Source organism: Schistocerca piceifrons, chromosome 6 (genome assembly GCF_021461385.2).
Source record: "Schistocerca piceifrons isolate TAMUIC-IGC-003096 chromosome 6, iqSchPice1.1, whole genome shotgun sequence".
Taxonomy (NCBI): Eukaryota; Metazoa; Arthropoda; class Insecta; order Orthoptera; family Acrididae; genus Schistocerca; species Schistocerca piceifrons.
This window is the reverse complement of record NC_060143.1, coordinates 444,570,270-444,582,587: the sequence shown is the minus strand read 5'-3', so window position 1 is coordinate 444,582,587 and position 12,318 is coordinate 444,570,270.

The window sequence follows — 12,318 nt, the reverse complement described above, 5'->3', positions numbered from 1 at the left end:
ATGTTGTAAAGTATATATTATTTATTGTATTGAAAAGCTTTTATAAACTATAAAAATGACCTTATAAAAAGCTTTAAGCTGCTGTTTCACTTATTCTTTAATGCGCGACAGGGTCCGGTCAAACACCATAATCTAGCACAAAGCCTTGAATCCCAAAATGTTTCAGGTGTATTTAGAAATTGTTGTAAGAATTAGTTACATACACTTGTAAAAATTACGGATGACGTAAGTGTTTCACGTGTATTTAGAAATTGTAGTAAGAAGTAGTTGCATACACTCGCAAAAATTACGAATGAGAGATTACATTTGACCACCTGGTAGAAATATATGTACACTGTACAGAAAACATTGTAACTCCGATAAATACTGACTCGTCATACTTTCTTGCGTATTTAAGGGACGGTAAGCTGAAAATATTGTACCTGTTTTACATTAGGCGGAGAAAGGTAGGCCTCATGGACGAGATGGCAACGTTCTGTGCATTATGTTAGCAAACCGAATTCCATTTTGAATGAAGAAATCGAGCTCAAAAACTAAAAATTTACACGTTTTTCCGCATGTCTTGTTAGAAAAGTAAGTCATTAGGACATTTTTCAACTGGCTGTACAGCATTTGCACGTTAGTGATATTTTATGTTAACAGTTTTTCCTGATTCATTGCCGTTTTGTATAGTTGGCACACGTATCGTCTACCACTGCATAGCGAAATATAAGTGTAGTTTATAAATATTATGTTTTCGACTTTTTAACATGTAGCTTCTACGATTAACTCAAGCCGAGACAACACAAATGTACACAGTCGGAGAAGTAAAGCCATCCCCTCAGAGACTGTTTAGTGGCACCAGGTTGTAACACGTGCACACTGAGGTGTCGTAGTTATGGTCATCGGCAACCAGGTGGAGCTCAGAAGGCCTGTCTGTGCACCCTCTGTTTTGACTATGCAGGCATTAACTTTACTGAGTTTAGCGGCAAACAGTGTTTCTAACATGAACTGTAGCGTACAAACATGCTCTACCGGCTGAAAAGCTTCAGATATCTGAATAGCATCGCACTGTGGGCTCGATAGACTTATCGATGGATTCCTGCGCACTTTGGCACAATCTATCGATAGTCTGTCGCAACTTTCAACGGTGGTCTGTGTTACATAACCTGTGGAGGATGTTCTGTACGTTCGTGTTGTACAGACGAACGTCAAGATCGACGTATTGTGCATGCAACGGTAACCGATCGAACATAATTCAGAGACGAAATCTGAGCACTTGTTACACGTTCTGTGTCATCAGTAATCATCACGTGTATGACATAAACACGGTGAGGTGCGTGTTCCAGAGTGCTTGCGCCCGTGGCCCACAGGTGCCATCCCATGCTTCATGGTGTGTCGGGGTAGATTATTGATTACAGTTCCGAGTATTATTTGATTTTTCTGCAGGGTAAAGTAATCACTGCACATTACATTGCCCGGGCTGCTGTCCCTGTGCTCATGGCAATTCAGCAGGAAAGTCATGGTGCTTTTTCTGCAAGGCAAAGCATGTCCAGATACAGTTGTTGCGACTCAACGTGCTCTTCGTGGTGCACAACGACCGCTCTCCAGCAAGACCAGCACATCTCTCGCCAGCTGAAAATGTATGAAAAATGAGGCTTACTAGTTCTTTAGAGTACGCGAGAATCATAGCCAAATTGCAACAAAAGCAGTAGGATTCAATTCGGCGCCTTTTTTATCGTTTTCATGCGAGAATACAAGCCTGCATTGTCACGGTAGGGGAGTGGAGAAAGGAGGTTATGCTGTGTATTGACGTACTACTGCCAAGTAACAAAGTTCGAACAAACTCGGATCTGGCCACAAAGGGCCATTGGTGTGCAGTACAGAAGGTAAGTGAAAGAACGAACAGATATGCTGCTTTTATTCAAGTGCAATAACTACACTGAAGTGACGGCGATCCATGATGGCCCCTTGAACATTAGAAGCGGTAGGACACACTCCTCAATAGGGTGTACGACAATCACGAACAGCAATTCGTATTCTGAAATGGCTGCCATGTTGGTCTCATGGTTTGTAAGGAGGTCTTGAGATAAAGCGTTCCACTCCTCCACCAGCGCGGTTGGCAATACTGGAATACTGGATGGTCGTCGATGCAACTGGACGTGCTGAAATTTATTTCCCAAGGCTTCCCCCACGTGCTCATGGCATTTAAGTTTAGAGGACGGTATTCTATGAGGCCGTGCATAGTCAACCATAAAAACTAAGTCAGGAACCAAGGCACTACTGAAGACACGCACATAGAAGGAGCACAGTCTGACAACTGTATGATCGTTGAGTGTACCATGTACAAAGATTTGGGGGTCAGCAGGCGCATGCTACATTTTACACTCCCATATCACAATACCTGGACCAATAAAATGATCACGTTAGGGAATGCTGGAAGTACCCTCACATTACCAGGGGGGCGAACACGCAGTTACACCCAGGAACATCAATGCATTACAATGTTGCAAATGTTTTTCTTTGATTTTTCCGTATGTCCTTCACTGTTTGTCCATGTTTCTCATCACATTTTATATCATTTGATTCGCAAAATACGAAAGCTAACACCTAATTTTCTCATAACAGGAATATACAATTGGCATCATCGCATTCAAGAGCAGAAGTAAATAATTATTGAGATGATTTGCCCTGACGATGGACCCACACGGTCCGAAACGTATCATGTGATTCAATAAAACACGATAAAAAACTGTTTTATTGTTCATACCTCCGGGATGGGCGTATACCAATATTTTAGTTCAACGTATTAAATATTTAAAGTTTGATTACGCACACTGTTGTTAGAACAATGAGAAAATGACTACAGGTTTGACACAAATTCTTCTTCATCATCTGATACACTACTGTCAGTTCCGATAGATTCGCTGCGATGAAACAAGTGCTTCAGTAGCGAAGAAATCAGTCAAATCCTAGGGATAAAAATCGTTCAGAAATCTCGAATCCACAATGATACGAGTACGAAAATTCGTTAGGGGCTGGAATTATACCCCTTGTTGTGTATGAAGGAGGGTAGTTCGTACATTACTGTCATTTCACCTTTACCACGCCTAGACGTGAATTATGTGGGGGGGGGGAGAAACTTTTCTATGGCTTCTCTTTTTTTATAAGTATCTCTATTTTTACCTTCAATGAGCTAACGCCAGATACATGCAGCAAGAAGCAACACGTTGGTAGCCTCTTCTAAGAACGTAAGGTTTCCGAATTTTAGCGTAAAGAACTCTGTGATTCACGTGAGCCTCTCTTGCATCGTGTGGAGTTTGATGAAAATCCCTATGACTCATTCGCTTCTATTCGTTTGATCTTCTCTATTTCCATCAAACCTACTTTCATAACGCCATCAGTCTTCTGACAGGTTTAATGCAACATCTTTTTCTTAGTGTAGCACATACGACCAAAAGTCGTAAATTATTTTCTCGATATATTCCCCTCTTAGTCTTCCCCAGCAGTTTTTACCCCCTACAGAACAAGAGAGAACCATGGAAGTAATGTCTTAATGCATCATTCTTTCCCTTCTTCTTGCCAATGTTGGCTGCATGTTCTTCTCCTCCCTGATTATACGGAAAACCTCCATGTTTTCTGGCGGCAACTTGACAATTTTACAGCTGCTGTATCAAAATGAACTTAGCCACTATTAAATTGTGAATGAATATCATAAGCAATGGTGACACAGGCTTTCCCGTATTAGATGCCAGCCTCGTTCTGCCAACGGCGTGGTAAAAGATGACACACAAGCGGAGAGTGTTTCAGGGCACTGCCATCCACATTGGATGGGACACTGCCTCTAAACGTGCAATATTCAGCAATGATCAACCTGTAGAGGATGCAGAAGGCAATGGAAACTCAGACTTGGAACACACGCTCAAGGATGCTTCAACTCAATAGAGACAAGACAATAATTACCATTCAAAGACAGACTGTGGCTTGTGATTTCCAACAGGTTATATTTAACAATTGTATCACAAAAGCAAACTGCTGTTACCCCGGAATAGTACACATTACTGCCCTATAATTTGAAATATTACTAAACAGACCAAAGTCTATACGGGTGTCAAAGCCCACCTCAAAAAATTAATAGCTTTAAAATCCTGTTTACATAAATCTTAAGACCTATAGACACAACAAATCGTTTACTGAGGAAAACGTCCATAGAAGAAGGACACCTTTTAAGATATAACAGCAGAAACAGCTCACAATTTCTCTTTCAGTATAAGACACTAAAAACCCAGTAGAATGAAAGGTGTCTTTCGGGCATTACAAAATTTCAGTAACACCTAATGGCACATCAGAGGTGCGCTAAAACTACAATTATGATCGAGCGTGAATAAAAGGTGAAAGGGACGGTGGAGATGGATAGACGGACGCCTCGGTGTGACTAGGAACAAATAATAAAGTACTCAAATTTGCCGAAGAACTCGAGTCTACTCGTGAACACAGCGGCCGCTCTATAGATTACAATTCAAACGGGCCGCCGCCAAGACGTCGTCCCCCAAATTAAACGAACAGCATACACCATTGATTATACCACTGAAACAACAACATAAAACCACAAAGCAACTGGTCAGTACCCAGAGTAACACAATCGTTAAAACATTAGCAAATAGTTAAGCCAAGAATACAATTATTCTTTGCAACCAAATTAAATCTCTTGCAATCACTGTCTACGACAGTTCATTCTCCCTTCTCACAGGAACCACGATACAAAAAATTCTCCATGAGAACTCTACAGAGTGTGTAGAAACTAGAACACATGCTCTGTCTTACGATTCTAAATAATAGTTACATACAAGAAGAAAAACAACGTTATAAATATCTTAACTTTACAAAAGAATGCCACTATAGGTGGAATATACTTAATAGCAAAAGAAAAAAGTGCCAGATAATGAAACCTGCGATTATTTCGGTGTGCACCACCACCCACTTAATATACACTCCTCGCCAGTGTCTCAAGTTCGTCCAAAACAGGCAAACCACTGTTCAGTAACTTGTGCACCATTGGTCAACACGAAACAGGTAACATAGGCATCCAAATACAGGCAGAACCGTTAACTGCAAACAGCACGAAATTCAACATACATATACACAGCAGGACTTTAGGAACCAGAATATTTCCCGCCGTTTGATTCAATTGCGTATCTGGTTGCAGGCTGATACAATCCGAAGCCACTTTCACAGGTTCATGTCGTTTAGACCACCGCCCTCTCACTGGGCAAAGTACACACTCGCCTACCGCACGCACGTCTCCGTCCGCAGCCCAAGTGCCCACGTGACGGGAAGAGTCAGAGCACGCGCAAAGAGCGAATGTCGACAACCAGACTGCACACCGGAACGCCAACCAACCGACCAAAACCAGCCCTCTCCCCACAGCGTCGTGCGCTTAAATAGCCGAAAACCGACCAAAGAGGAAAACCACAGCCACGCGATGCGGAGTCGATCGCAAAGATCTCAAATGAATACAGAGAAGCGACTGGCGCCAACGGCGCCACGTATCAGTAACCATTGAATTAAACACACCTAATGTGTATCAACAGCACATGTGGCTTGTAATTGAAAAGTGTCGTGAAGATATCTCCATTGGCAAAAGATTTCGGACTAGTCCCCCATCTGGATCTGCAGGAGGAGAGTGCCATGGGAAGCTGACCCCGAGAAAAATATGCTGTAACTATCGAAAAGGTAATATTCTACGAATGTGGGCGAAAAATTTCAGAGGTTTGAAAATTGTTGGGAAGGTAGGATATCTGAAAAAGGAAATGGTAAGGCTCAGTCTAGATGTAGTGGGGCCAGTAAAGTGAAATGGAAAGAAAAGCGCCGATCACTGTGGCCGAGTGGTTCTAGGCGCTTCAGTCTGGAACCACACGACCGCATGTTCGAACCCTGCCTCGGGCATGGATGTGTGTGACGTCCTTAGGTTAGTAAGGTTTAAGTAGTTCTAAGTTCTAGGGGACTGATGACCTCAGATATTAAGTCCGAAAGTGCTCAGACCAATTTGAAGCTTTTTTTTTAAAAAAAAAAAAAGAAAACGATTACTGGTCAGAAAGATAGAGGGTAATATCAACAGCAGCAGAAAATGGCACAACGTGAGTGGAATTCGTTATAAACAGGAAGATAAAGTAGAGAGTGAGTTACTGTGAACAGTTCAGTAACAGGGCTGTTCTCAGCAGGCTTGACAGGAAATCAACACCAGCAACGATAGTTCAGGTACACATGCCAACATCACCAGCAGAAAATGAAGAGATAGAAAAAGTGTATGAGGATACTGAACGGGTAATTCAGTACGCAAAGCCACTAAAAACCTTATAATCATGGGGACTGGTATGCGGGGAATGAATAGAAGAAAGACTTACGGGAGAATACGGACTTCTTAGGGTGAAGACATGAGAAAGATGAATCTGGTTCTGCAATATATTTCAGCTAGTATTAGCGAATGCTCTATTCAAGAATCATCAGAGGAGGAGATATACATGGAAAAGACTCGAAAATAAATGACGATTGTAGTTTGATTATTATTGTCAGAGAGTGATTCCTAAATCAGATGCTGGATTGTAAAGCGTACGCAGGGGCAAATAAGTGCCAGATCAGAGTGTAGTAATGATGAAGACTGGACAGAAGAGAATCAGTCAGGCAGAAGAATCACGGTGGAAGGAAGTAGTATACTGATGAGGAACGAGATACATTTGAAGTTCGCTAAAGACTTGGAAGCTCCGATAAGAAGTAACACAGTAGGCAATTCAGTTGAAGATGTGTGGACATCTATAAAAATAGCAAACACATATGTTCTGAAGACAAATACTAATATAGACGTTAGGAGGGTAACTGCAAAGACACCTTGGATAACAGGAGAGATACCTCACTTTGTTGGTCGATGAAAGTAGGAGGTCCAAAAGTTTTCTGGGAGAGAGAGGAAAACAGCAACGTAAGTGACTAGGGAATAAGATAACTAGAAAGTGCAAGAGGCCAAGACGACACATCTGTAAGAAAAATGAAAATTTAAAAAGATGATCGATGGAATGGGTGACACAGCATACGGAAAAGTCTAAATAAACTTTAAATTACACTGCTAAACACAGAGCGCATAGAAGATAGGCGGGAAGAGTACCTTGAAGGCGTCTATGAGGGAGAGGAATTGCCTGATGACGTGACAGAAGAAGAAACTGGAGTTGATATCAAGAGATACCTCATGCATCCAAGTTGCTCACAAGAATAATATACAGATATTTGAGGATCTATTAGAATACGTTGAGTGTGGCTTCAGGAAAGGTAGAGACACCAGAGAGATCGTCCTAACGTTGTACTTGGTAATAGAAGTCACTCAGAAGAAACATCAAGACACTTTCATTAGATTTTTGGATCTGCAAAAAGAGTTTGATAATGTAAAATAGCGGAAGATGATCGCAATTCTGAGAAAAAATATTAATAAGTAAAGGGAAGTAGAGTAATACACAAAATGTACAAGAACCAAGAAGGAACTGTATGACTGGAAGACTAAGAAAGAAGCGCTCCCTTTAAAAAGGGTGTATGATTCAGATGCAGCCTTTCGCCCATGTTGTTCATTACGTACATCGAAGAAGCAGTGTCGAAATTAAAGGGAATGTTCAAGAGACTGATTAAAATTCTGGGTGAAAAGATGTTAAGCATATGTGCCTCGTTACCCTTAGCGAAGGTGAAGGGAAGATGCAGGAACTGTTGATGGAATGAACAATCTAGTGACTACATAATCCGGAATGAGAATAAACTGAAGAAAGCGAAAGTGATTAGAAGTACCAGAATTTGACAATAACGACAAACTTAACGTCAACATTGGTGATCACGAAATAGACGAAGTCTGCTACCAGGGGTGCAAATTATTCCACGACGGACGAAACAAGGAGGACATAAAAAGCAGACTAACACAGGCAAAAAGGAGATTCCTGGACAAGAGAGGTCTACTGGTGTCAAACATAAACCTTAATTTGAGGACGAAATTTTTGAGAATGTGAAAATGGTTAGCATAAGAAAGGAATTCGTGGCAGGCTGCATCAAACCAAAAATTCGATGTAAAAAAAGTACGCACTTAATAAACACCCTGGTTTAAACTGCTACTTTGGTTTACTAGCGGGCATTCACGTGCCTTTATGAATCTGTTTCCCTCACAATCAACTCGCTGCATCATCGCAACTAGTATCGGGGTACCAATTTACACCCAAAATCCAGCTACAGTTCCTATACTTACATTGTACTATCAGTCTTTCATTATAGGTTACTCCTATTTCTCGAATTTCTAACGCGTTATGTTATTTTTGATTCTCGAATGCTACTTCTATTGGCGCAAATACTATAAATGTAATTGTGAATTCATGGTTTTGCGGCAATATGTACTGATGAAATTCTGTTGAGCTTCCAGTGGCTTCAAGTGGTTTAAAATCCACGCGCTTCCGGCCGAGTACTCCTAGGTCATTGTCAAGTGGTGACCGCTTTATAGTTGGTGCTACCGCCCTTATACAGCGGCGGGGTCTTCCGCGATGTCACTGGTCCTCATATCTGCATCGTATTAGTCAATGTTTCGTGCGCGCCTATCGCGCCTGCTTCAGCCTTCCGTTGGCCAGGTCCAATGGTGTGCTTAACTGTAGGTCGCCGTTAATTGAAGGTGTTACAAATCTTTATCTCCATCGCTTCTTTTATTACACTATCCCATTAACTGCTAGTCCGTGTAAAATATCTCGTCTGATGCAAGACGATGTCCGTTTTCTATAGCATGCTCTGCTACCACTGAATTTTCATGGTACCGGAGGCGAAAACATCTCTCGTGTTCTGCACAACGCTGCTCAATACTACACAAAGTCGTCCGACATAAAACTGTCCACACCCCGTGTCATTCTGTATAGCCCTGGCGTTCGCAGGCCTACATTGTCTTTCATAGGCCTCATGAGTTGTCGGATTTTTGCTGGAGGCCTGAAGGCCGAATAGATTATAAGCCTCTTTAAGAAGCAGCTAATAGTTCGTGTCACTGAGTCACAAAACGATAAAAACGCAGGCTTCTTCGTGTCCTCTACATGGACCTACTGCTTACGGCTTGCGAAATCTGGCGGTTGTTGCAGCGTTTTTTATTGAATACTTTTCGTAAATAGTTCAGTTTCTCTGCAGGTTTGAAGTGTCTGATACAGCTTTCACCCGATACACCAAGGTCCTCACAACAAAACGTTGCTGTGACGGGTGGTGATAGATATTAGCGTGCAGTTATTGGTCTGTGTGGGTGGGTTCGCGGTAAATGCTGTGGCTGAGGCCCATTTACTTAATGGCGGACGATGAGGTCAAAAAAAGGCTAAGCGCCATCTGTCTCTATCCCCATCGTAAACCTGATGCTGTCATGGATATAGTTGATGTGGTGCAAGAATTCTCCCAGCATTTCTCGTCCATAAGACCAGACAACGAATGTATCGTAGACGTAATGATAAAAACAACTATGCTTTGCAAGAACTGTGTTCAGAGCGATTTCCTCAAAGTACACTATAAACAGGCAGGCTACAACTGGAGCTATTGGAGTCGCCATCGCGACACCGTCGGGTTAATTCAAATGTTCTAGATGATATATGGTTCAAATGGCTCTGAGCACTGTCGGACTTAACATCTGAGGTCATCAGTCCGCTAGAACTTGGAAATATTTAAACCTAACTAACCTAAGGACATCATATTCATGTCCGAGGCAGGATTCGAACCTGCGACCGTAGCGGTCGCGCGGTTCCAGACTGTAGCGCCTAGAGCCGCTCGGCCACTACGGCCGGCCTAGATGATATAAAAAATTTCATGACGTCAGAGTGTGCTTAAATAAATCTACTACACTGTCGTCAAAGCTCATGTTTTTTAATCCACATAACGTGACTGTGAATGTAAATGTTTTCGATTTTTCTCATATCTTGCTTCCGTTGCCCAGAAAAACGTCAGAACTGTTTCTTTAGTGCTTTTAGCTTCCGGAAAACAGATCTGATAGTAATCTGAGAGATTCTCAGTTTTCTTTCCCCGTTCTTCTGTATATTATTATGACCGAAACTACGGTTCATGAGCTGTTAAGATGATTGTACAATGTTTATCGCACGTAATTGTCTTTGCTATACTCTGGTTAGTTTATTTGCTATCTTTCCGGTAGTATAATTGCATATCCCGAGACTAACAGATTCTACAAATCATGTCGTTCGGTTGCCGTCTTCCTTAATGATTTTTAAAATTCGAAAGGAATTTTACGAACGCTTTTCACCTTATTTGTCCGAAAGTCTTCCCAGACTCTCTTTAATTCTATATCGACTCACATTTCTCCTTCGGTCATGTCGTCGGACAGTTCCATCCGCTCTCTCCTCTGTGGCTAAAAATCAAATCTTGTCACACTTCTGATGCCGACCCTTTTGCTTTACTTTCACTGAAAGTTGTTTCCAGTTTCCCGCATTCTAAAACAGTCCTTCCGACTAGTATTTCTTTTCAGTGATATTTGTTTTACGGTCATTCGGTCGTGGTCCAAAGCGTATTTGCCGCGCGGAGTGGCCTCGCGGTTTGAGGCGCCATGTCACGGATTGCGCGGCCCCTCCTGCTGGAGGTTCGAGTCCTCCCACAGTCAAGTGTATGTGTGTGTGTGTGTGTGTGTGTGTGTGTGTGTGTGTGTGTGTGTGTGTGTTTGTGGTTCTTAGCATAAGTTAGTTTAAGTAGTGTGAAAGTCTAGGGACCGATGATCTCAGCAGTTTGGTCCCTTAGGAATTCACAAAGATTTGGACATTTGAAAGCGTATTTCCGTGCCTAACGTTTCATCTGCCAATCACCGGAGGTTTAAAACAAATCATCTCATACGTTTATTACAAGCTGAAACAATCTCAGGAAGCCGAACTGTTGGTGCGTATCCTGATAACAGTCGGTTTGAGACGGTATAAGATCAGTGCCTGTGATCATGTAGTCGCACCGACGTCTGTTATGGAGCTTTGCTAAATTTCAGGACTTATTCCGTTCCGTTAAATATGAAACGTGCAGAGAGCATTGGAAGTCAGGAGCAGAGAGCTAGGTATTTACGACTGAGGATGTTCCGGGCTCACTCAATTTTTTTATTGTATAGTTTATTTGTCGTTATCTTTTATTTCTTTTCTTTTCTTTTTTTTTGTAAAGCGCATCTGCTATTGACTGGCCAATAAGTCAACACTAAAATTATTCTGGTGAGCATTTCCGTTGCTTGTGTACAGTGGCGCTACACTACTTAAGTGGTACACCAGAGTGTGGCTCAGTTTTTACGTTGACTGTAAATTCGGCAGAAGTATGTTATTCAACTCTATTATAAGCGGTGCTATAAATACAAATGGTAATTGATTCCGCTCGTATTTGCGCTCTGGAGAAACTAGTCTGTTTGCGTAATGCAACACAAAGCATATGCATAGCAATCCTCGCGTGTTTTGAATTTCGTGACCAACACTTCAGTATGAATCGAGGCCAAGCTGTTGACACAACTCTCTTCGTTTTTGCTTTCAGGTTTCATTGTGTATGATAAAAGCTGTCAAAATATATTGGTGTCCACGGTTTTCGAAAGCAAAGCTGTTTCAGACTTTGGTTAGCGTTAATTTTAGGAATTATGTGACCCTCTATATTGGGGAAATTGAGGAGAAGGCCTTGTTAGCCTCGTAAAGTTTATATCCTTCTGAAGTTGCACAGCTGCTATGGAGTCTGAAACAGATTTTGTGTCATTACGGTGCATTATACTGGTGGCTTAAAACCCATTTCATTATGCAGTTTAAATCAAAAATTTCAGCTTGTCCCTGAATGAGTGTTATACGGCATTTATTACTAAGGAATTCGGTATAATTTTTAACGCAGAGATAGGCGTCGCCGGTGTGAATTCCTTACAGTTATTAAACTTCAGGGGGTACGTTTTATTAAGTTAGCTCACTTTTAATTATTCTTAATACACTCATTGTTATGAGTAGCGTTCCACGGTTTATGACTTTAAAGTGTTACAGAATTCTGTTTAAAAAAGTATATTTCTTCTGTTTATATCTGAGATCTAATCATAGTCTTTAGTCTGTTGAGTGAATTGCTCGTAACTGCCTTTCTGCCCGTATCTATGGGTCCTGTTGGGCGGCTGGTTCTTCCGGATTGTGATCGTCTGAGATGGCACCTATTTAAAGATTCATGTTCTGCGTTTGGTACTTATCATGGTATAAGTGTATAATTTTTATTATTTTTATAATTATGTATTTTATGATTTTGGTTGGGGTGGCTTTAAATATTGTGGGCTAGTATGAGACTTTTAATTAACTTATACCGCCATAACACTCG